At 35.0% G+C, this 25,038-nt stretch overlaps 1 pseudogene; it reads right to left on the bottom strand.

Moving 5' to 3' along the window:
* Positions 1-1,665: 1,665 nt before the first annotated feature.
* On the bottom strand, positions 1,666-2,298 carry LOC122204560 (annotated as a pseudogene).
* Between the last annotated feature and the right edge of the window lie 22,740 nt (positions 2,299-25,038).

The following is a 25,038-nucleotide window of genomic DNA, read 5'->3' as shown; positions in this document are numbered from 1 at the left end:
ACCTGCCATGCTAAATTTAGGTTGCTGGGATTAGAATCCTAGTGCGGCTCCTTACATTGTGTGACCACAGGGCAAGTTTCTGAGTATTTCTGGGCCTCATTTTTATCATTTGTATAATGGGGGGCAATAATACTATGTTATTTTGTAACTAAAATGTACTTAGTGCAGTATATACCTAGCATACAGTTCTTTTGAGGAATATTGTTTCAAGTTCATGTGGCATGGAGGACAGGTACTATCACCACTGCCTGAATGAGAGACTTTAACAGTAGAAGCTGTCTCATTGGCCAACACTAGAGTGCCATTTTGGCTCCGTTTCTTGCTTCTGGGCACCCTCCTCTAACTCATTGCCTTTTATGGCCTTTGTCCCTCCTGTGACTACAACTGTAGTGCTCCTTCTCCCACTTAAAACACCAGGAGTTTCAATTTACTCCTTTGCTAATTCTTCTTAAGAGATGATGTCAATGTGGCTGATATTTAATTGCATTGGAAATAAAACAATAGGAATGAAGCTATTAACGGGATGGATCTTTTTCTGGATTTAAGCCTTTGAAGAGGAAGAATTCCAAAGAAAAATAAAATAGAATTTGAGCATAGATTTTAAGAAATTTCTAAGTTATGTTATTCCAAAATGTATCCTTCCTACACCAGTATATCCATAGGTATCTTAGATGTATTTTGACAAATCATGCCTTTCTTCATGAAAGAATGATCAAAGAATATTTATAAAATTGAGTATTATGGCAGGTAAATCTGAGATATCCTTTATTATTCTGTATAGGAAGACAGTTACAGTTTGGTTCATGGTTTTTCCCATTAATCGCTTTTTTTTTTTTTTGATGGGGAAAAAATGTTTAATTATCTACTCAATCCATTTGGTGTATTTCAAAAGGTGCAATACTTTTCTTCATTTATCAGTAAAAGAAGTTAGAAATTAACTTCAAAAAAAATAAGCAAATGGCAAACAAATTTCCTTGAAAGTCACAGTCACATATGGAGTGCATCCTAGAAAAGATGAGGGGCAAGACAGGTTCCACCCGCTTTCATGATTTCATCAAGTACTGGACCTACTCAAGGGTGGAGGGAAAAGGCAGCTTTCAAAAAGGAGTATGTTATTAAATGAGGCATTTACTAACTCCTTCCTAAGAACAAATGTTCTAAACTAGTTCTAGGAAATGGAATGTGGAATCAGTCCATCCTCCTCCCTTAAGGGCTGTCCAATGGTTACTGACTTTAAAAAACATGACTAAATAAAAACAAACCCCACACACAGTTCCTCCCCCAAAAAAGAAAGATAAATAAAAACAAAACCAAAAAACAAAAACAAAATCAAACCCTTAAGTGTCCCAGATTATTCTCCAGAGTGGATGGAGCCCTGGAAGCAGCCCCAACAACCCAAGTTAGTCTGTTACAGAGTCATCACAAGCATGCCTTGCTTTTTGACAAAAAAAACACAAAATAAAACAAAAAACAAATTGTAACAACAAAACAAAAACTAATACTAATCATTTTTCTGACAATACACAATTACTGAAATTAACCAGTACTGAGAGGAGGAAGGGGACCATACCTATGGGCCTTGTCTCACACTAGTGCATGTGGGTAGGTGCAGGGCATTTGTCATTATTGCAAAAACGAATTTTAATTTTCAATCTTTAGTTTGATTTACATTGCTTTTAGTATGATGCTGACACCAGCTGTGCGGAAAGGGCTCTGGAGATGTTCATAGCAGCACACACCTCGGGTCTTCTTCGGCACTGGAGGCTCCAGGGCAGCCAATATTGCTTCGTCAAAAACATCCGTTAGGCCTTTCTGTGTGAGTGCAGAACACTCCACATACTTGACCACCTTCAGGCCACGGGGCAGCTTTTCAGCAGTCTTTGGAGTGACAGGCTTCTCTTTGTTCTTGGCAAGTTTCTCAATCGTAGAGGGGTCATCTCGAAGATCAATTCAGGTCCCAACAAGCAAGAAAGGAGTCTGTGGACAGTGGTGAGTTACCTCAGGCACCCACTTCTCCTTCAAATTTCCAAATGATAATGGAGAGACCACTGAAAAACAGACTAGAAATACATCGGTTTGTGGATAACTCAGCGGTCGTAATCTGTCATAATCTTCTTGCCCTGCAGTATCAAAAAGTCCAAGAGTATATGGCTCTCCACCAATCATAACTGTGACTGCATAGTTGCCAAAGACAATTGGTACATACTCCGATGGAAATTTATTTGTTGTGTAGGCTATCAGGAGACATGTTTCACCAACGGCACCATTGCCCACAACAACACACTTAATTGTCTCCATTGGTGAAACAGTTTTGTATCCACTTCAAATATTTCAAATTGAATGATGACCTCAGCTTCTCCCCGGAGCTCCCATTAATCACTTTAAGAGTATAGGATTTTAGAAGCCATTGATAATACTTAGAAGAATAATAAATAATCTTTTCTAACAGGCAATTATAAATTAACTTTTTGATTAAGTGGTTCAGGATTTTTGTATGTGCCTTTGACTTTATTTTGTTTATTATTGATACTGTTAAAATTGAATGTAATGAGTGAATAGCCTAAATTCTGCAATTGCCTTTTCAGAATTAAGCCACCTAAATTACAATTATGAATATTGTTTAAAATTGGGAATACACTTTCTGAAAATGAAGATACAATTTCAGGTATCTTGGGCTAATTTTAAGAAACATTTCAGATTATGAATTTTTATGAGTATCACAATGTAGTTTGAAAGTAATAAAAAATCAAGAACATGTTTAATTATATATGTTTAATGAAAAACAAATATACAAAATGATGAAATCTGATACATCTTTGCCTCATGCTTGTAAATCTATGGAAATGCCTTCTCTACTCCTCAGGCTTTTCAAGAAGTTTGCTGGAATATTGCTGATAGATGCATTGTATATTATAACAGAATGAAATTTTGATACTAAATGAATAAATTAGTTGAGAAAAAGGAGCCAGAAGAAGGATAATTAATTATGGAAATTAATGTCACTAAGATACTTTTTATGAGTTAGTTTGAATTTGTTGTATTTTATATAAAATATAATTTTTTAATGTTTACTTATTTATTTTGAAAGAGAGAAATAGAGCTCAAGCAGGGGAGGGGCAGATAAAGGGAGAGAGAATCCCAAGCTGGCTCTGAACCATGAGTGCAGAGCCCGATGAGGGTATTGAACCCACAAACTGTGAAATCATAACCTGAGCTGAAACCAAGAGTCAAATGAACAACTGACTGAGCCACCCAGGCACCCCTAAAATATAATTTTATTAAAAGGTGCACATATTAAGTGTGAGCTTCAACCTTGTATCAGTAGATGAGAATTTCACTAGATGTTTATGATAATATTTAATCTGTTGCCCCATTGTTGATTGAAAAGAACTTACATGTTGATTAAAATGTATATATCTATCAAATAAGATATTTTTTAAGACTGTCAAGTTGTTCCCCAGATTTGTGAATGCATCTTTGTTAGAATATAAGGCTACTTGCACTCTAAAATGTTCTTTATCTTTCATGGAATAGTTGATTAATAGTAACTTGAATGGCTATCTTCTAAGTTTTTTTTTAAACAAAAAAATTAAGGATTTATTTTTAAAGGAAAATTATTGTGACAATCCAAAATATAAAATGTAGCCATTATAGTCTTTGGGTGTTTTCTGAATGGTTGTTTTCATAGTTACAGGCCTTTCTCGTACTGAGAATAGGCTATTCAAATTTAAAATATGGAAATCTCAAATAGTCAAAAGTGGCCAGGGCACTGTAGTGTTCAACTTGTCAAAGGGTTGTTTTTGGTGTACTAGGAGAAAACTCAGACTAATGGGTTTTAGAAAGGCTCTCAATAGTAAAAATTAAAGCAAATGAGATTAACCACAAATTATTTCTGTCTCTGTTCTCCATTTTAGAACAAGGACTGGCAGCTATTTTCTTTTAAGGACGAAATAGTAAATATTTTAGAGTATGTTGGACATACAATCTCTGTTGCAACTCCCGAACTGTGCCATTATAACTTGAAAGCAACCATAGACAATACATAAATGATGAGTGTGGTTGTGTTCCAATAAAACACTATTTATTGACACTTAAATGTGAATTTCATGCAACTTGTGTATGTTACAAAATATTCTTTATTTTTTTGGCCATTTAAAATTGTGAAATGATTTTTAGTTCATAAGACAAAAATGGCTGGTTGAATTTGTCCTGTGACCTTAGTTTGCCTTCTCTTGCCTTAAACAAAGAGCAATGAAAGGTGCCCTGTTATCTTTATATCCCCAAATACTTAGCACATAATAGGTACTCAACAAGTGTAAGGCAGATAACTACTCTGATGTATTTAATTTTGAATTTAATATTGATTTATTTCTAATATTGAATTTTTCTTAGCAAATAAAACTTTCCTTGTGTTTATTTCCACCATATTTATAAACATATGTGCATATATATATATATATATGCACACATACCCTTTTCTTAATTTTATATACATACATATATACACACACACACACACACACACACACACACACACACATACATCCATCCATATACACATTAAAATTTTTTTAATGTTTATTTATTTTGAGAGAGAAAGACATATTGCAAGTATGGGAGGGGCAGAGAGAGAGGGAAACACAGAATCTGAAGTAGGCTCCAGGCTCTGAGCTGTCAGCCCAGAGCCCTACTCAGGCGGGGCTCGAACCCATGAACTGAACTGCAAGATCATGACCTGAGCCAAAGTTGGATGCATAACTGACTGAGCCACCCAGGCACTCCTACACACACACATTTTAAATAGTTTCATTGGGGTATAATTTATATACCACAGAACTGACCTGTCTTAAGTATATAATCCAATGCTTTTAGTAAATGTACTGATTGTGCAGCCATAACCATAATATAGTTTGTGAACATTTCCATCATCCCCAAAAGATTCTGTATGTCCATTTGCTGTCAGTCTCTGTTTATATGTATGTAAATAATCAGTGGATTAATGTATGTTTCCATTCTATTATGCGGATCAAGAATTCAGAAGACAAATTCATGGTGACAGGTCAAGACTTGTGCTCTTGGCACTTCACAATTATGAACTCGTGTGGTTTTCATCTAACTTAATGTGTTGTTTCTATTACAATCTTCATTTTACCCATAAGGAAGCTGAACTAAGTTGCCCAAGTTTACTCAACTTACAGAGTGACATCAACTCAGCTATTGCATGGAGGTACAGAGTTTTAAGGGAAGCAATATGGTTCCAAGGTCCATGATTTTAATCACTTTAAGAGTATAGGATTTTAGAAGACATTGATAATACAAGAATAATAAATAATCCTTTGTAACAGGAAATTATGAATTAACTTTTGGCTTACCATTTTAGGCAAGCAATAATTTTCATCAAAATCATAACTTCAGCCCTCCTTAATCATACACAAATAAGAATCATTAGTGAGCATAAATCAACTGATATTTTGGATATATACTTGCACATAGTAAATAGAAGGCAATTATTCTGCTATGCAGGACATGTGCACTTACAATATTTCCAGTGTTATAAGTGCTATTATCCATCTCTCAAATACATATCATTTGAAAAGAACTATTAAGTAAAACTGTAAATAGGACTAATTTTTCATAGCATGAAACTTCTACCTCAGTACTTAGCTTACATAAGTAAGCCTATTTATTTATTTTTTTATTTATGCACAAGCGTATGAGTGTGGGAGAGGCAGAGAGATGGGGAGAGAGAGAATCCCAAGGAAGCTCTGTGCTAGCAGCACAGAGCCCAACACAAGGCTCAGTCTCACAAATCATGAAATCATGACTTGAGCCAAAATGAAGAGTTAGACCCTTCACTGACTGAGTGACCCAGGCATCCCCAGCCTGTTTATTTTTGTCAGCAACTAAAATGTTTTGTTTACAATTATTTTACAATTTCCATTTATCCTACTTTTTTATAAATTTGTCAAAAATATTACAAAGAGCAGTTAATAATCAGCAATAATTGTATATACAACTCTCTCTAAGCATAGATATCCCGAAAAGTCATTTTTGTTTTTAAGGGAAATGTTAAGTGTGATGTGACTATTGTGTTTTTGTACTATATAATTGTAAGTGTTTATATACTGTGTATATTTTCTATGTCTTTGCTCCTCTAAGTATAAATAATAAACATTCGTATAAAAAATGGTCTTATTTGATTTTGATGCAAACTGTTACAGGAATGAAAATTTAGGAAATTGCCAATTTTCACATTCTTGACAAGATCCTATTCTCCTTTAAAGATTTCACATGAGTTTTCTCTAAGAACCACATTTCCTTCAAGGCTACCTGATTCCCAGTTGTTCTCTAGCACTTTCTGCTTTGTTCTTTCTCTTAGGCATCAGACCTGATCACAGCCATCAGCCATCTTCCTGAGGAGTTTGACCCCACTGATTAGCTCCACCGTCCCTTTCTTTGTGAACCATTCTCATTACCACTGCCACCTGTGAGAGTGGGTGGAGGAAGAAGGGCTGAGGCTATCACATGGTTTGTCTCCAAATTGAAGTTTTTGAGGCATCATGTTTTTTTCTAAACTGGCGTTTCACTTGATTCCATTGATTTTCTTCCTCAATGAGGAAACAGAGCCTCAAGATCTAGTAAGCAGTGTGCAGTGGTTAAAAATGTGTTTTCAATCCATCCTCACTGCTTGTTGGCTATGATCTTGAGAAAGTTATCTAATTTGTTTAAGCTTCAGTTTCTTCATCTCAAATCCTATTAGGAGGCTAATAGGAGCTACTTTGAACACTAAGTGAAATAACATCTACATAGAGAGTATGTGTAATATATAATGTATATAAATACTAAAGTACTGGGTACGGAGTGAATAATCAGTGAATGTAAACTATGACCGATTTTTGCGTTTTATGTTTTGTCTCATGTATTTAGCACTAACTATCCTGGCTATTTTAGAGTTCTCAAACTCTGATGATACAAATCCCATTACACAAATTTGAGTATCTTGATGCCTAATGATTTGTGGTATTGACTACCTATTAAAAATAGAATATATAGAGAACTTATAAAACTTAAAACACAAAAAACTTATAAAACACAAAAAACCCCCAAATAATCCATTTAAAAAAATGAACAGAAGACATGAAAAGACATTTTCCAAGTAGACATCCAGATGGCCAATAGACATGAAAAGATGCTCAACATCACTCATCATCAGGTAAATGAAAATCAAAGTCATGATGAGATACCCCCTCACACCTGTCAGAATGGATAAAATCAGCAACACAAGAAAAAACAAGTGTTGGTGAAGATGCAGAGAAAGAGGAACCGTATTGCACTGTTGATGGGAATGCAAACTGGTGCAGCCACTCTGGAAAACAGTATGGAAGTTCCTCAGAAAGTTAAAATAGAATTACCCTATGATCCAGAAATTACACTACTAGATTTTTACCCAAAGAATAAAAAAAAATATTAATTCAAAGGGATACATACACCCCATAGTTTATAGCAATATTATCTACACTAGCCAAATTATGGAAACAGCTCAACTGTCCATCAACTGATGAATGGATAAAAAAGAAGCAGTATAAATATACACAATGGCATATTACTCAGTCATAAAAAAGAATGAAATCTTGCCATTTGCCACAACATGGATGGAGCTAGAGCATGATGCTAGGCAAAATAAGTCAGAGAAATACCATATGATTTCACTCATATGTGGAATTTAAGAAACAAAACAAATGAGCAAAGGGAAAAAAAGAGAGAGAGGCAAACCAAGAAGCAGACTCTTACCTATAGAGAACAAACTGAAGGTTACCAGAAGGGAGGTGGTTGGGAGATGGGTAAAAAGTAGGTGATGGGGATTAAGGTAGGCACTTGTGATGAGCACCAGGTGTTGTATGGAAGTATTGAATCACTATATTGTATACCTGGAACTAATATTACACTGTATACTAACTAACTGGAATTTAAATAAAAATAATGTGTATAAAATTAAAATAAAATAATAGTATAAAAATAAATTATTTGACCCATGAAATAAAGAATAATAAAAAATATTACAATTGGAAATAACTTCAGAATCTATTGCAATCTCCCTCTTAAAATATTTCTTCCATAAAAATCCTTGCTGTTTTTCCCAAACTATATTTACAAGTTAATAGTTCTGAGAAAGGTGCCTTGTAAAAAGAGTTTCATTCTGTGGGGAACTGCATACAATCTTCTGCTCTTGAAGGGGAGAATAGTATATTTACAATAAATATTCTGAAATTCTCTGTAATAGAATGTTTTATAAAATCAAATGGACTAGAATACTTTGTTTTCTAATTGATATCTTTTTTTTGATAAATTATGTCCTAGTGAAAGGAAATACAGTGTTAGAGAAAGTTTACTCCATCATGAGATAGTTTTTATTAGAATATTACTCTTTATTGTAAGGTAAAATACACCTTATAATCTGTATGCCCATTTTTTATTTCCTGGAGCAAGAGAAGAAAACCTTAATAGATAGATATGAACTATCTGCCCACTTAAACTCTTATTTCTTCACTTAATGGAACAGCTTCTTCATGTAATATGGTATATATGCCCCTTACCATTCTGGCCTTTCATTTCTAAGCATAAGCAAATCTTTTCTATAATATCTCCTCACCACTGAATGTAATATTCTATATACATATTCTATATACATATAATATTGTAGTGTGACATATACATATAATATGTATATTCTATATACATATAATATTGTAGTGTGACAATAATCAAGAACAGTGAACAATGGCATTCTTTTTGTTCTAGAAATGTTTTATAATGGTGCTATCACTTAACAAAAAGTTGTATTATCTTGTTGGTTTACATTTAATTTATGGTGAAAAGAAAAAAAAATTGATATCTTGGTTTTATATGTAAGCTATAATGTCCAGATTTTGCTCATACTATAATTGAACTTCCATTCTTGAAACCAAGTAAAAAACTTATACATCCATCTATGTACTATTAACGTTGTGTTGATTTCTACTCATTATAAGTTGCCAAGGGGCATCTGAATCCTGATTTTGAAATCCAGTAACTGAGTTATCTTTCATAAATTTCTACTGATCAGATAAGGACTATCCGTTAGGATGGAATGGAAACATTAACTAGTATAATGAGGGTTGTTTTTTTGTTTTTTGTTTTTGTTTTGTTTTGTTTTTACATACAGTTTGCTGCAATTTGTGTACAGTTACTAAAATTTCATTAAAATGTGATAAAATTCAGTCTGCTTTCATCATTAATGAACATAGGAAAAATATGTCAAATGCTTTGGTTTAATCAACACATAATTACATAAACATCATAAGCCTGCTCTAAAAAGCATAAAGTGATAAGGTTTGTGTTACTTTATTTTAGTGGTTCTATATTGGCTTTTAGTTTTTGTGGCTTTACCTATTGAATACATTGTTAATTATTCACTTTAAGAATCCAGTGGGCATCAATCTCAAAATTATCAGTTTATAAGTATCTTGTGTATTATCATTGAATGTTACTAAAGTAATTAGTTTATTTGTTTTTGTTTTCCTTGTGAGTCTAACTAGGCTCATGGAGAGCAGGATTCATTTGCAGTGGTTAATTACTTTGTTATTATTTTTCTATCAGTTTGGTCAGGAAGAATAGAATGCATAAAAGCTTTGTTTGCTATCTTAAACTTTTTCAGTTTTATGGAGAAATACAAAGAGCAAATGGAATATTTTTAAATTCAAACTTTCCTTCCACCTATGTTAATGTTATGCCATGTTGCCCTAAACAATATTCTTATGCTAGAAATAGCTTTTAAAGCCCCATGTTAGCTCTCCATAGCAATTTTCAGAAAGCTCACTTCATTCTGGGCTTATAAATTTCTTGGGGCTTATAAAAACATCACTAAATATTTGTGTCACTCTTATTTTCCTTGATTAAATGTCCCTTTGTTTTTCTTTGAAAATATTGCTCATTAGCCCTTATGGGTTTTCACTTCAATGCACCCTGATTTACTTTTGCATTTATACTTTCTTTCTTGAATTCCTTGATTATGGAATCACTCATATCCCCTATTCGTTTTTTTTAAATTATATATATAAGGTTTTCTGACACGTAGGTACTTAACTTTCTTTTTCGATTTCAAAAATTTAAAATTGTATGCATGTTTACTTGTTTTTAAGAGTCTCATAACATTTATGTCACAAATTGCATCTTGCATTGTGATCCAGACTGTAAGACCAGCAGTCTTCCTCATTCATTCTTTTTTAATACAGGTTAAAATTTCAATTAGGCAATTAAAAAAATTCCAGAATTTTCAGTTTAGTAGAATAGTTCTAAGAATATATCCAGTAGTTTATGTCTTCCTTGGTTTCCTTCTGGTCTATTCAGTATCAGGAATAGAACTGTTCATATTCTTCTCTTGTAGTCTATCACTACTATTTTAGTTTTTAATTTTTTAGCTTTATAACTTTATTGGGATATAAGTGACATATAACATTGTATAAATTTAGCATGTACAGTGTGATGATTTGATAGATGTATATAATGTGAAATGATTACCACAGTAAGGTTAAAACATACATTATCTCACATAGTTACCTTTGTGCATGGGCGCGCTTGTGCGTGTGTGTGTGTGTGTGTGTGTGTGTGTGTGTAGTGAGAACTTTGAAAATCTGCTTTCTTGGTAACTTTTGAGTATATAATACAATGTTGATAACTGTAATCACCATGTTGTACATTAGATCTTCAAACTCATTCATATTATTACTGGCAGTTTGTACATTTTGAACACCTTTTCTCTAACCACCACCATTCTACTCTCTGTTTCTTTGAATTGAGTTTTTTCCAGATTCTATATTTAAGTCAGATCATATGATACTTGTCTTCCTCTGTCTTTTTTCACTTAGCATAATCCCCTCAAGGTCCATCCATGTTGGCACCAATGGCTGGATCATCTTTATGGCTAAATAATAGGAGAGAGAGACAGAGACGGAGACAGAGAGAGAAAGTGCATGTGTGTATCACATTTTCCTTACCCATTCATTCATTCATTGATGGCAACTTAGGTTGTTTTCATGCCTTGACTATTGTGAATAATGCTTCAGAGAACAGATAGCTCTTTAAGATGGTGATTTCATTTCCTTCAGATCATATGGTAGTTTTACTTTTAATGTTTTTGAGGAACCTCCATACTATTTCCCATAGTGGCTGTACCAATTTGCACTCCCACCAGTAGCGTACAAGTGTTCCCTTTTCTCCACATCCTCACTAGCACCTATTGTGTCTTTTTAATAATAGACATCCTAAGAGGTTTGAGGTAATATCTCATTTTGGTTTTGATTTGTGTTTTCCTGATGATTAGTGATATTGAACACCTTTTCACATACATGTTGGCCATTTGTATGTGTTCTTTGAAAAAACTATCTGCTCCGTTCCTCTGCCAATTTTCAACAGGATTATTTGCTTGCTATTGACATGAATGAATTTCTTATATTCTAGATACTAACCTCTTATCAGATAGATGGTTTGCACATATTGTTTCCCATTCTGTAGGTTTCATTTTCATTTTGTTGATTGTTTCTTTTGTTGTGCAGAAGCTGTTTAGTCTGATGTAGTCCCAATTGTTTATTCTTGCTTTTGTTGCCTATGCTTTGGGCATCATATTAAAAAAATCATTGCCAAGACCAATATCAAGGAGATTTCTTGTGTGTGTGTGTGTGTGTGTGTATGTGTCAAAGTTTACAGTTTAAAGTCTTACATTTAAGGCTTTAATCAATTTTCAAGTTAATTTTTGTGAATTCCAGTTTCATCCTTCTGCAGGTCAATATCCAGTTTTCCCATCACCATTTATTGAAGAGACTATCTTTTCTCCATTGAGTGTTCTTGGCTTCCTTGTCAAATTTCAACTGATCGCTTTTAGTCTTACCCAAATACTTTATAGTGTGTTCTCACTATAGTTTACAATACTTCTTCCCTGATCCCGTCTTTCTCAGGATTTAAAATTATGTAATATGATACCTCTATGGCTAAAAAGTAATTATTCCTTTTTCATGGTATTGTCTTGGCTCTTTCGAGCTTCACAAAGCTCAGTGAACCCTGTCTTAGTACACTGTTGGACAATTAAGTTGCACTTCCCAAATTGACTGGAGTTAGTTCTAATAATCGCTATGTGATTTTTTGCCATTGGTTAACTTAAGAGTGTATGAGGGATAACAGTGGGGAGGGATCTGACCAAAGAAAACCATTATACATCATTTTTTTCATTTATAATTTCAAAGCGGCAACAATTACATATTAAGACCATAACCATTTTATGTCTTAAGTTAGAAATAATTTGTATTACACAGTTAAATTCAGCTTCTACATCCTTGCTACCAAGAAATTCTGGCTCCTGTCTGCCCCTCTTCCCCATACCACCACCCTTGCTTCAGTTCCAACTAGATTCTTATAAATTCATTTTGCTTTGCTGCATACTAAGAGGTATTTTAACACTGTAATTTTTCCTCTATTCAAACACTCAGTGTCTTTCTGGTTTTATGACTCAGGGATATTAACTGTTTTCTCTAGGGTGCCACTATGATCCCAGATACACTGAGTAACTTGGATGCTTGCTATGCAGAACACTTTGAGTAACCTTTATATAACCTAGTTGGCATAGCTGAGTATGCATATCTCAAATTCCCTTCTCAGTACCCAGGATTATTAAGATTTAGCTATGCCACAATAACTTCACACCAAAGCACCTGCTGTCAGCCCTTCTAAAACATGACTCAGTTCTCCTGCTGTGCATCCTGGAAGGGAAATCTCTGGTCCGAGTTACCATTATTTTAGCTTAGGTTTTCTCTACACTCAGTGCCTTTAACTCAATTAAATCTTTTTTTCTCCTTTTCCTCAATATTTCTAACAGAAGGGACTGCCACTTCAAACATAATTAATCAAGAATACACACAGCTGAGAAAAATACATACAGAAGGAAATCTTTAATATTTTGATTTTTATAGAAGAAAAATTCTAAGGATGAATGTTTTTTAATCTAGCTTTTAAGGGAATTTCATTTATATGGGAAAAACCATTTTGTTTGGAACGGGAGGGCATTCACATGTGCTCTTAAATTTAAGTTTTGGTAGCTGACTGAGATTGAAGATAACTTGAGAGAGGGGCTAAGAACACTGGCTTTAGAGCCAGACTGACTTCAGTTTCTTTTCTGGCACCACATTAACTAGTTGTGTGACATAGGGCAAATCTACTAACTTAAATTTTCCTTACATTTAATACAGAGGTAATCATTCCTATCGGGGCTGATTGTTGATAGGGTTAAAAGTTACAATGTATGCACAGTATAGAGCAAAATGCCTGCCATGTAAGAAGTATTCCATAAATTATAACACTTTTGTTTACAAACCTCCAATCTCTGGTGCAACCATGGGTTGGCACTTGATACATGTGAGTACCAGATATGAGCATATTTGGGCATAGAATATCATCACATCATTTTCTCTTCTTTTTAAAGTTTATTTATTTTGAGAGAGGGAGAGAGAGAGAGCATGAGTGAGAGAGGGACAGGCAGAGGGGCAGAGAGAGAATCCCAAGCAGGCTCTGTGCTCTCAGCGTAGAGGCTGATGCACATACAGATGTACAAACCCTGAGATCATGACCTAAGCCGAAATCAAGAGGCGGATGCTTAACTGACTGAGCAACCTGGGAGTCTCACGTAATTTTCAATGGAGAAAGAACTCTCTTAAGTTCTTTTTTATTTCTCTTCAGATTTTGTGCCACTCTCCTTTAGGTTTTTAGGTTGTCAATGGTACATGTGCCTGGCTCCTAGAAATCATGAATTTAAGGTTATATGATGTCTGACATAATAATGTACCAACACACACACACACACACACACACACACACACACACAGTTTGGGACTTTGATAGTGTGATAGTGACCAGACATGATCTATGATAGGAAACTTCCCATTACCCCTTCAAAAAAACCAAAGCAAAATGAAAAAGCTCATGGCGTTTCTCGGATGATTAAATAGAAAGCAATCTGAAAATAGAGTTGAAATTCTAAAGTTTTCACCCTTGCTCTCCCATTTATGAAATATATGGCCTTGGACAGAGCCCTTTCCTTTGAAGTGAAAATAATATTTATCCTCTAAAATTTGGGGAGGATTAAGTGGGATCATGTATGCAAAAGTGCCGTGTAAGCTATCAATTTGTGCTTACTGTTGGACAGATTGTTAGATAGGTTTTGATTTTCACTTTCATGTCTGGATTCAGGAACTTCCAACTTAGTTCGTATTTGTATTAGGCTAAATAAATAGAGGTCCCCTCCCCATTCCGACCTCCCCTTCCTTCTTTTCTCTCTTCAGAGAAGCCAGATAGATTAAATCATTAGATTATGTCAAGAGAGAAAATAACCTATACTCTAAGCATGTTTTATAAAACCTTTAAATATTAGCAGGCTGTTCAAAGTACTTTTATCACACTTAATGTCTTCAAAACCATGAGAAAGTTTCTGATAATTCATATGTAGATTATATGGCACAAGGTACACTTCTTTGTAAGAAACCCCTACCAGCTGGGTTTGCTTCTAAGGAAATATATAGCTTTTCAATCTAAAATGAGAATATCTTTCCTGCACTGTCTTTTACACGGGATTTTTTTGAGATGACCAAAGATGAAAGAAATTAAAAAAAAATACTTACAACTGGGAAGTTAATGAAAATTTATTATTTTGTTGCTACTTCCTAATGCTACAATTGCATTATCCTTTTTCTCCTTTGAATCCAAGAGTTCTGAGCCTCTTATCCTAAAACTTTATTGAAGAAGACTTATTCTTCCTCCAGCACTTCAAAAACATGTCTCTTGATGCTTTGGTATGGAGTCTTAACTGCTTTTCTGCCTTCCTTTTTTTAATTTTTAAGTCTATCTAAACACATTGCCCAATGAGCAATTAAATTCTGACAGTCCTCCTGTTGTTATGTATTTGTTATTCAGCTGATCGTTGCAATGAAAATCCATTGGTGATTAAACTAAATGTATTCACTTCTGAAAACAATGCTTTGATCAAAATTTCTTCATCCATTAAGATATATGCCTGCAAGGAGGGGAAAGCTTTCCTTAAGCATTTTAAGGTTCTTTTTAAAAATAATATTCTCCATTCTTTTAACCTATAAAAAGACAACATTTACAGCATTTCCCCCTGAAAAGTAATTTATTTCAACCACCTTTTTAATAGTAACTATCACAGAAGATTAGCTCTAACCGAGGGTCATGGCTATAATATATATCTTACAGGTATATTCTGAAATACTGTAATTAGGATAAAAATGGTTTACATGGCTTCCTTTTAATATAGAACAATTCTGGGACATTTGATTTCTACAAAATGTTAATTCAAAGACATCAGAATAAAAGGAATCTAGAAGACATGATCTGCCATTTCATCTTATGTACTCTTAAAACCTAATACTTCCCAGTAATTTACCAGTAGTAAGGACCAAATTAAAATAAATATTCTTCGTGATGATGATGATGATGATGGCGGCAGCTAATAGTTACTGAACTTTGTCTTATCTGACTTAATGCCCTCAGCTCTTTACATTTCAAAGAAATGAAATTCATGTGTAGAAAGGTTAATTCAACTAAGGTTATGGTAGAGCTATGACTTGAACTCAGTCAATGTGACTTCAAGTCAGTGTCAGACTTCCTTTATGTAGTCTTTATATATATATATATATGTATGTATATACATATATATATATATATATATATATAGAGAGAGAGAGAGAGAGAGAGAGAGAGAGAGAGAGAGAGTGTGTGTGTGTGTGTGTGTGTGTGTGCAGGTGATGCACTAGCAGGGGAGGGGCAGTGAGGGGGGGGGAGAGAGAGAGAGAGAATGAATGAATGAATGAATGAATCCTAAGCAGGCTCCTCACTGTCATTGCAGAGCCCAACGCAGGGCTCAGACTCAAGAACTATGAGATCATGACCTGAGCCAAAATCAAGAATCTGATGCTTAACCGACTGATCCAATATGTTTACAGGTTGATTTTGAAAATCATAATGTAAACCAGTATGACATTTATATATACCTCTTTAAATGCCTTTTTAAAAAAATAAAATCTGTAAGCTTTTATTTATTAAAACTCCTTACTTAATCTTCCCTATTTGGTATCTCTTATGGGATATCTTAATATATATCATGCATGGACACAGATTTTAATAAAAATTAGTCCTGTAAGAAATATCCCTGGTACATATTCTTAACACCTAAAAGCACTCCATGATAGAAAATGAATAAATTCACATTTATCTTATATCATACTTCCTGTTTGAGTGTATGATGTGCCTTAGTAATATTAAAAAGGATCCTGAGTTTGTTGCATTTGGAAAGTTTGAGATTCACTTCTGGATATTGCCACTGCTGTTAATGGTTGCTTACCAATATCAGAGTAACCTTCCTAAATTACTTGTTTTCTACTATTATTTACTATGTCTATTAAATCTAGACTCCTTTCCCCATGCAGTTTCGTGAGCTGACTGTCTAACCTCCCCACTGTAAATCCCACTGGATCTCACCAGGAGCTGGAAACTCTAATTAGGCAGTCCCTTTGTCCCTATATTCTCCTTACCTGTAGTGATCATGCCTTTCACCCTGTTTTTATTTATGCTCCTTCCCAAGCATGTGATTATTGTTCTTTATTCTCTTCTTCAAAAACTTATTCATCCTTCAGCATCCTTACTTCCATGGAGAAGTTTGTCAGGTTAACTCAAATCACAATGATCTCTATTTTTTCTCAAATCCTAGAGTATCTTTAATGCAATTTCCAGTCCTTGATTATAGATTATATTGTATTTACTGTGAATTTTTGATTCATAAGTCTTACCCTCTTACCAGGTTATAAATTTACTAGATTAAATATGATAAATTAATCATATTCTATACAGAATCGTCTCACCTACAGACTTTAAGTTAATGCATTTTATTGACAAGTAGAAAGGTGGAGGTGAAGGAAACATACTTCATCTTTGCTGACCGCCCTCATATGGCTTTATAAGTTGTGTGAAGTCCCTTAAGTCTTGTTCATCTGGATCACCAACCTGTGAACTGTTTGGAATGTTGTCTTGTTTCAGGCTTACTTATGATAGAAAAAAGAAAGTTAAAATTCACTCTTTTATTTTTTTAAAATTTACTTATTTATTTTGAGGGAAAGAGAGTGCATACAGGGAAGGAGCAGAGAGAGAGGGAGACAGAGAATCCCAAGCAGGCTCAACGCTGTTAGTGCAGAAAGCCTGACACGGGGTTCAAACTTACCAACCATGAGATCATGATCTGAGCTGAGATCCGAGTCAGACTCTTAACTGACTGAGCCACCCAGGCTTCCCCATATTGGTGCTTTTAAAGGGTTACTTTGAGCTTGTGAACACATGAGTTTAGGAACAGATTTTTAGAATTTAACCTGTTTCTAAGCACTTATCTGTACCTCACAAAGTGAGGACTCAAAAAGTAGTCAGTGCTTTCTTGCTTGTTTTCCTTCATGGATAAAGGTTCTTCAATATCTAAACTAATGTATCATTTATAAACATATATTTTCTCCATGAACTGGTTAATCTAACAAGTTCAATAGAATGCTGTGGATTCTAGATACAGGTATACACATTCACAACAGTATATATTGTACAAATATAGCTATATAACATCTACTATATTGTCTATGATTGATAGTGAGAGACATGTTGGTATCACCTTCTGCCTTTCTGTCAGTTTATTCTCCCAGTCATGCCAGTGCTCCTACTCAAAAGTATGTACTTATTGTAGATGCTGCCATGGGAGATATATCTGCATCAGAACATAGAACAAATTACATTTCTTTACAGAAATAGAAAATGCAATCCTTAGATTCATATGGAATCAGAAAAGACCCTGAATAGCAAAAGAAATCACAAGAAAGAACAGAGCTGTAGACATCACTCTTACTGATGTCAAAATGTATTACAAAGCTTTAGTAGTCAAAACAGTATGATACTGGCATAAAAAACAAGAATATGAGTGGGGTGCCTGAGTGGGTCAGTCGGCTGAGCATTGAACTTCAGCTCATGTCATGATCTCATGGTCTGTGGGTTTGAGCCATGCATTGGGCTCTGTGCTGACAGAGCCTGCTTCGGATTCTGTGTCTCCTTGTATTTCTTTGCCCCTTCCTAACTACTGCTTTGTGTGTGTGTCTCTCTCTCTCAAAAGCAAACATTAAAAAACAAAAACAAACAAACAACAACAACAACAACAACAACAAAACACAAGCATATGACCAGTGGAACAGAATAGAGAACACAGAAATAAATCCAGCATTTGTGGTCAACTGGTCTCTGACTAGGGTGCCTGGAACATACAATGGGGAAAGGATTGTCTCCTCAATAAATAGTGTTAACAAAATTGAATACCCATAAGCAGAAGAATGAAATTGGACTTTATCTCACATCATATAAAAAAACCATCAACTCAAAATGGATTGAAGACTTAAATATAAGACCTGGAACTATAAACTGCAGTAGAAAAGAACATGGGAAAAAGCTTCTTGACATTGGTCTTGGCAATGATTTTTTGGATATGACACCAAAAGCACAGGCAGAAAAAATAAAAATAGACAAGTGGGATTGCAAGCTTCTCTAAAGCAGTGGAAATAATCAAGTGAAAAGATAGCCCATACAATGCGAGAAATTATTTGCAAACCATATATCTGATAAGAGGTTGATATCTAAAATACACAAGGAACTCCTACAACTCAATACCAAAACAAAAACAAAAGACAAAAAAAAAAGAAAAGAAAAACAAAAAAGAAGAAAGAAATCTCCAAAACAAATAACCCACTTAAAATATGTGTAAAGAACGCAGAAAATGTGAATAGATATTTCTTCAAAGAAGACCTACAAATTGCTGACAACTACATGAAAAGATGTGCAGCATCACTCATCATCAGGGAAATGCAAATCAAAACCACAGTGAGATCTCAGTTCCACCTGATAGGATGTCTACTATGAAAAAGACAAGATAACAAGAATTGGCAAAGATATGAAGAAAAGGGGGGCATCTATCTGGCTCAGTCAGTAGAATATTGACTCTTGATCTCAGGGTTGTGAGTTCGAGCCCTATGTTGGATCTAGATAGAGATTACTTAAATTTTTAAAAAAATCTTTAAAAAAGTTATGGAGAAAAGAGAACACTTATACACTGTTGGTGAGAATGAAAATTAATACCACTATTATGTAAAATAGGATGCAGATTCCCCCCAAAATTAAAAGTAAAACTATCATATGATCCAGCAGTTTCACTTTTGGGTATATATCCAAGGAAAGGAAACCTGGATCTCAAAGAGATATCTGTATTTCAGTATTTTTTGCAGCAGTATTCACAAGAGCCACAATATAGAAAAAAATATAAATGTCAGTGAGTGAATGTACAAAGTCACACGAAAGTCACACACACACACACACACACAGAAACACACACACTGGAATACTATCCAGCCATAAAAAAGAAGGAATCCTGTCATTTGAGACAAAATAGATGAACCTGGAGGACTTTGTGCTAAATGAAATAAGCCACATACTTAAGACAAATACCACATGATCTCACTTGTATGTGGAATCTGTAATAGTCAAACACAGAAGCTGAGGAGAATTGTGGTTGAAGGGGCTGGGTGGAGGGGGAAATGGGGAGATATTTATCACAAGGTACAAACTTTCAGTTATAAGATGAATGAGTTCTGGAGATCTAATGTACAGCATGGTGACTATAGTTAACAATACTGTATCTATGCTTGAAATTTGCTAAGAGAGTAGATCTTAACTCTTAACAGCACCAAAAAAAAAAAAAAATTGGCATTTATGTGACCTGATAGATATGTTAATCAGCCTGATTGTGGTAATCATTTCACAATGTAAACATGTATCAAAACATCAAGTTATATGACTTAAGTATATACAATTCCTATTCATCAATTATACCTTGATAAGTCTAAAGAAGAAAAAAAACAAGGACCCTGGGGAACACTGAATAGATTTCTTAAGCACCTTCTCTGGACAGCTCTTTTCTCTTTGGAGTCTGTCTCACAAATTCCAGCCACTCAGACTCCAAACTTCAGCTCAAAAGATCCCATGAACTATTTTTTTTTTTTTTAATTTTTTTTTCAACGTTTTTTATTTATTTTTTGGGACAGAGAGAGACAGAGCATGAACGGGGGAGGGGCAGAGAGAGAGGGAGACACACAGAATTGGAAACAGGCTCCAGGCTCCGAGCCATCAGCCCAGAGCCTGACGCGGGGCTCGAACTCACAGACCGCGAGATCGTGACCTGGCTGAAGTCGGACGCTTAACCGACTGCGCCACCCAGGCGCCCCATCCCATGAACTATTTAAGGCTACTTACCAATGTCTGAAAATTGTTATTTCATAACTGTTTAGGTTTATTAATGGCTATAGGGACAATTTATTATCAGTTGTTCTTTCATCGCTGGGAACCTAAATCTGATAGCCTTCATTTGCTTTTAAATGGCATAATCAAAATCACAGATTTAAAAAAACATAATTTTAGGTTTTTTGTTCTCTGTTCTTTTTTCTTCAGTTTGCCATTTTTCAACCCACTTAGCTCTAACCCTCATTTCTCTCCAATGTCCAGAATTTCTAGCCCTGTGCTGTGCTCATAGATTACTGCTGCCAGATGAAGCATCCAAATGCAAAGCTCTAAAATGTGTTGTATCAGAGATGGCATCTGGGCATTCAGCTGGCCCATCTGGCAGAACTTTTCTTGGGACTTTTTATGTGCAGCTCACGTGGCTATAGAGAAAGCCACTAAGCTTTTTCTAGAGTTGAGCTAGGGTCTGACCCTTCCTTTTTTTTTTTTTTTTTTAATGTTTACTTATTTTTGAGAGAGAGAGAGGGAAAGAGGGAGAGAGAGAGAGAGAGAGAGAGAGAGGGAGAGAGAATGCATTAGCAAGGGAGGGGCAGAGAGAGAGAGGGAGACATAGAATCTGAAACAGCCTCCAGGCTCTGAACTGTCAGCACAGAGCCTGGGGCAGTGCTCGAACTCAGGAACAGTGAGATCATGACCTGAGTGAAGTTGGACGCTCAACCAACTGAGGCACCCAGGCGCCCCAGGGTCTGACCCTTCCTGACTGCCTTCATTTCTTGCATGATATACTTTTGGCTGACTGCCTACTGTACTTAGAGAAATTGCTTGATACTTAAACTGATGATTGGCGTGTTTTTTAAGTTTTAACTCTGAAAGCAAGGGTTCATCTCAGTCACCTTTGGGCTGGAAGTTTAATTATTTCAAAGTTAAATGATGCATCAGCAGCTGAGAAAGGGATGGAAGGTTCAGTGCATTGTAATTTTTAGTGTTAAATGTGAATAAAACTCCCCAAGGAATGCTGAGAAGAAAGAAAAAAAAAAAAGCCTAGTAACCGATATCCCTTAAAATAAGTTTTAGATTCTTCTGTGGTTATAGCTCCAATAATTCGGGATTATGTTTTGTATTATTAGGTATTATTTTTTGCCAAAATTCTACCTGGCTATTAATTTTGGGCCACTTGTTTGTGTTCCAGAATTATTGTTATTAAGATGAAACCGGAGAGAGGATTCTGTAGTAATAAAGCAAGCTGTCATTGGCAGACATTCTATCAGGAAACTGTTCATCTCCATGAAAATGTCAGTGTGTTGCCTTGTATACTTTTTTCAGATAGAAAGAATTTAGTTATAAATAATTCTTTTTTAAAAATTTTTTTGAATTTTATTTTTATTTTGATTTTTTTTTTTTTTTTATTTTGAGAAAGAGATAGAGGGCATATGCTCATAGAGCGTATGAGAAAGGGAGGGGCAGAGAGAGAGGGGGAGAGAGAGAATTCCAAGCAGACTCTGCACTGTCAGCATGGATCCTGATGCAGGGCTGGAGCTCACAAATGGTGAGATCATGACCTAAGCCGAAATCAAGACCTGGACGCTTAACCGACTGAGCCACCCATATACCCCATAAATAAATGTTTTCAAAGCATTTTATTAATTTTCTTTCACTAGTAACTTTCTCGAGTTTCTGACCAAAGCCAGTTGTCCTTATATACATTCCACAGTAAACAACAATTAGTCTATCCTTCAAAAACATTATGACTCCGTCTTTTTAAAAATAATTACTAAATTTCTAATAATATCAAGAGCCAAATAATTTTACTCTAACTACTTAAAAGTAGCTTCATAAAACTGTGTACCAACTAGGGTGGTGCTCTTATAAGGAAAGAAACAAAGTATAAACCACACACACACACACACACACACACACATGCATGTGTGCACATGCACGCACACACACTTTCTGTATACATATCAAATGTTGAACTTTAAATTGAAGTATATATGACAATAAATGCCATAAGTTCTTGGAACACCTCATGGATTAAATTCCTTTTTACAGAGATTGCCAAACCATACCTCAGTGGAGAACTGTTCTATGTATTTCACCTTTCATAGCTACTAGTAAAACAAAAATTAATTTAGAGTTTCAAAAATATGGGTATTATATAACAGTTTGGGGGGATCAGTCAGTATTCAACTGCGTGGATCAAAAAGTTAATTCCCAGGTCTCTCAAACTTTAATCAAATTCCACAAGCTGTAAATCTCATGTTTTGTTATAACTTCATTGTACGCTAACCTCTTTCTCTAAACAAACAGAAAAGATAGGTTCTTGAGGATTTCAGAAAGCCAAGGAAAGAATTAAATGATGAGCTTCATTGTGATATAAGCAGTGTAATTGAAGCATAGGTGATGGACCGTTGGAGTTTAAAAGATGGGGAGAGGTTAATTCTAATGGGAAAAATAAGAGAGAGAGGGGCCAAATACTTAGTCAAAAATAAGACATCAACTTTGAAAGCGGGATGGCCGTGCACTGCACGGTGGAGACACCAGGGCTGAGAAATCTGGGAAGACAGAACAGTGTGACTATACACCCAAGTCCTTGAAATAGCATAATTCACCCACTAAATGTTGATTCTGGCAAAGTTAAGATAAATTTTATGTGTTTGAGGAATGTCTGCTTACTTTCCCAACATAAAGCTCAAATTGTATAAGATTACTTTATCTCTGCTTTTCTTTTCTTTTTTAGGTACTCCCTTTTTAAAGACCTCACATCTCCAACTAAATCTTTTATTTTTTAAAATTTGTGCTAAGAATACTTACCATAAGATCTACCTCCTTAACAAAATGGCACAGTCAGTATGAAAAACAGTTCAGAGGCTTCTCAAAAAATTAAAAGTATAACTATCATATGATTCAATCCTGCTTCTGGATATTTATCCAAAAGAATTGAAATCCTCTAAATGATAGTCCCCCCGCCAACATCCCACCCTTGTTCATTGAATCATTAGTCACCATAGCCAAGATGTGGAAACAAGCAAAGTGTCCACTGATGGATGAGAGCATACAGAAATTTAGTTGTGTGTGTGTGTGCGTGTGTGTGTGTGCATACACACACACACATACTTATACATTACATATACATATGTACATATACATATATACAATGGAATATTATTCTGTCTTTTTAAAAATTTTTTAATGTTTATTTATTTTTGAGAGAGACAGAGACAGAATGCGAGTGGATTAGGGGCAGAGAGAGAGGGAGACACAGAATCCAAAGCAGGCTCCAGGCTCTGAGCTCTCAGCACAGAGCCTGACGCGAGTCTCGAACTTATGAGCTGTGAGATCATGACCTGAGCCAAAGTCGGATGCTCAACCACTGAGCCACCCAGGTGCCTCAGAATATTATTCTGTCTTAAACAAAAAAGGGAAAATCGTGCCATAAGCAACAATATGGATGAACCTTGAGAACAAACTTAGTCATTTTTCTACTTCTCTTTTACATTCTCCAGAGAGGATAAGCTATACAAAAACATTTACTTTTGTATGCCAGACTCAGCTTGATTTGTTTTTTTTTTTTTATTTTTCTACATAGTTTTGACATACCATCTCTGTACTCCATGCTTGCATATATGTTTTCATGGATAGACACTGTGTAATTTGTCAATGCCTTCATTACATTTGGAGTATAAAGTCCTCAAGGGCAAAAATCGTTTATTCTTCTCTTTTTGACCCTGTGATGCCACATCCTGTGTTTCATAATTGTCAACACAGAAAAGGGGTTTGTGAAAAGCATGAAAAAAAAGTTGAGGCCCATTTTCTCTTGATGCTAGGGTGAACTGCTGCTTTAACTTATTTATAATTTTGCTGCAGGTACTCAATGGAAGCAGGAAAACAATTCCTTGGAAACATGTCTTGGTGCTTTGAAATACATTTATAAAAGAACAGAGGCATCCCAAAGCATATACAAAATCCAAAGAAATGTGTAGGCAAAAAACAACATTAAAAAAAACAACATGCCAATGCTTTCCTTCACTTAGAGGGACTCTGAAAGAGCAGTTAAATACTATAATTCAGTTCCATTTGTTTTTATACTTTTTGATAAAATACAAACACAAAAGTTGGGACCTTTTTAAAAATAGTAATTTTTAAAATGTAGTAAAATGTTACTTAGTTTTGGGGCGCCTGGGTGGCTGAGTCGGTTAAGCTCCAGCTTCAGCTCAGATCATGATCTCACGGTTCGTGGGTTCAAACCTCGCGTCAGGCTCTGGTTTGACAGCTCAGAGCCTGGAGCCTGCTTCAGATTCTGTGTCTTCCTCTCTCTCTGCCCCTCCCTGATCGGCTCCATCTCTCTCTCAAAAATAAACAAACATTAAAAAAATTTTTTTAAGTTACTTAGTTTTGTTAAACAGTTGGAGTTGCTATTTTTTAGAAATGCACATCTGAATAACATGTTGATAAATTTGGAGCTTATTATATTCGAGCTATGTGTTTTTAGAACTGTAGTCTATAGGTATGTCTAAATATTATTTCCAGAAATTTCATTAAATACTCTATTTAGGAAGTATAGTATGAAGATGAGTATATACTTCATTTCTAGTTAAGTTTTGTAAACTATTTTAAGATTATCAATATGAAATATCA

Source organism: Panthera leo, chromosome D4 (assembly GCF_018350215.1).
Source record: "Panthera leo isolate Ple1 chromosome D4, P.leo_Ple1_pat1.1, whole genome shotgun sequence".
Lineage (NCBI taxonomy): Eukaryota > Metazoa > Chordata > Mammalia > Carnivora > Felidae > Panthera > Panthera leo.
Note: the sequence above shows the minus strand (reverse complement) of the source record. Positions and strands in the feature narration are given on the sequence as shown.